Genomic DNA, 2,381 nt, shown 5'->3' with positions numbered 1-2,381 from the left:
GGTCCCGCGCGCCCGGCAGAGCGCATCCCGCCCGCCCTGGGGCGGGGCCGCCGCTCGCCCTGGCCAATGGGAGCGCGCGGCTCCGCGGCAACGTGCATCGGGCGGCGGAACGTAAACACGGCCCCGCCGCGCGCGCCCTGCACCCCCCCGCTCCCGCTGAGGGCGGGGCGGCTCGTCCCGCCCGCCTGAGGGCTCCCGCCCGCCCCTCCTGTCAGCGGGGACGCGTTCCCCGGCACCCCGTGCGGCTGGAGCGGCCCGCTGCCCGCCAGCGGCACTAGTCGGGGATGTCAGCCTGCGACCTCCCAGCAACACCCCGTTTCTCACTGTGCCACCAGCCTCTTGACCCACCGACGCTCCGCTCCTGTGGGACCCTGACGTCCCCTGTCACGAGTGGGGGTGTCAGCCCGCTGCCCATCACACCTCTCATCGCACAGGGATGGCCCTCACCCAGCTGTGCCCCACGGTGGCACCCGGCTGTGCTGCGGAGGGCCTGGGCCTTCACATCTGAAACTTTCCCCGAGGTCCCTTCTCTCTCCCCCTCTGTTTCTGCAGCGTGTTTAACTACAGAGAAATTCACCCCAGCAGAGAACAGGCCTCCCTCAAGTGCAGCCTCCATGGTCTCCTGTGCACAGCTCTGTCCCGTGCCCACCACCACCCCTCGCGGTCAATCCCCAAGTCCCAGGCCAGCAGTGCCCACTGCAGAAGCACCCACCCTGCTACCCCCTTCTCCATCAGCAGACGGTGCTGAAGCTCACCCGCAGCGCCAGGCACAGCCACCGCTCACTGGTGACATGGCTCAAGGTTTGCATGGAGTTTTCTCCATATCCTAAAATCAAAAAACAAAAATCCACCCTGCCCCAAAAGGGATCAAACCCTGCAGTAACATGTACTTAGCAATGTTTTGAGTACACCCTTCTCTATAAAAACCCCATGGCAGGGGATGTGCGTGAAGGCAGGACCCCACCTCTACACAGGGCACCTGCAGCCATTTTACTGATGAAAAAGAGCCAGTACAATCCCTCTCCTCTCCTGCAGCACAGAGCACAAGTGCTGCAAAACAGTGTGTAAAAGAAGCTGCAGCTGCCTTCAAGGAAATACACCACTTCTTCATCTTTTTCGCTTCTGCTTTTCCTTTTCCCAAGTGTAACACTATTAAAGAGTAAACATTAGTTTTGCCTCCAAATACATATTAGCACAATTAAACACAATAACCAGGTTCTGGTGCTTACCTTCTCATAGTTTTTCCCTTTTAAAGGGCAAGAGAAAAAAGGCAGCACAGCCCACCAAAGGCTGAGATGTTACAGTGGGGTCGCTAGCAGCAGTTTAACAGGTAAGTAAGTTTTGGGCAGTGAGTGCTGGTGCTTACAACTCCTGATGGAGTGGGGACAACAATTCCTGCAAATTTCAAGTAAAGCAGCGTGCAGGCAGCTGCACAAGATGGATGTTGCAGCCACCCAGCATTCTCAGCTCTGCAAAACGCCTATTCCAGTCCTTATAATGAAGAAAACCTGCTAGTTGTGGCTCAAAAAAGACATTAAAAAAAACCACCATACAAACCATTGTCATCTGCTCAAGCCTGTTAGCACTTAGAAACAATCTTTGTCAACTGCCTATATTGCATCAGCTCATTTCAGGAAATCTTACTTACGCCATAGTTCAGGTTGCCTAAAGGAGATGTAGCCTTCAGCAGGTAGCTCTGCTATTTGATCTCCACTGAAGTCCACCAGCAAGAAACATTCTGCTTCCTCCCGCTCCACAGACTACAAAGAGCAGGTGGTCTGAATTTGGGCAAACCTGACCCAACTTTAACCTCAGACCTTTAAATGATTTGCTGAAGATTAAACCCTACTATGGGCAACTTGTTAAAAAGAAGTGAAACTTCATGAAGCAGCAAGCAGGAGAGGAGAGACAAAGTATCTTTTTCCCTAAAAAACCTCCAGCCCTCACAGATTTCATACCAGGGCTTGCTCAGGAACAAATTCCAAATTCACTGCAAAGTGAATAGTAACTAAAAATGGAATGGATCCGGTCTGCCACAACTAGGTCTCAGCACAAAGACTGTGCCAACCCCACTTCTTATTTTCCACACCTTTAGATGTGACCTGCTTCACATAGTGTGCCACCATATTTGTGGTTTTGCCTCAGTAGTGGAAAATGCATCAGGTCCTGTAAGCATTCTGCACCCTGCTAGCAACTTCTCCCATAAATTTTCAGCAGTACAGAGAAAAAAAAAATCAGAGGTTAGTGCATGATGAAAACCTGCTGCAGACAATGAAATTATCATTTTCATGCAAGCTAACACACTGACATTTTGATGCGGCAATAAAACTTGGTCCACACTGGGACATTTCCAAGTCAGTTAACACACACTACATCCTCTT

This window comes from Patagioenas fasciata, chromosome 2 (assembly GCF_037038585.1).
Source record: "Patagioenas fasciata isolate bPatFas1 chromosome 2, bPatFas1.hap1, whole genome shotgun sequence".
Taxonomy (NCBI): Eukaryota; Metazoa; Chordata; class Aves; order Columbiformes; family Columbidae; genus Patagioenas; species Patagioenas fasciata.
This window is presented reverse-complemented; position numbering follows the sequence as displayed.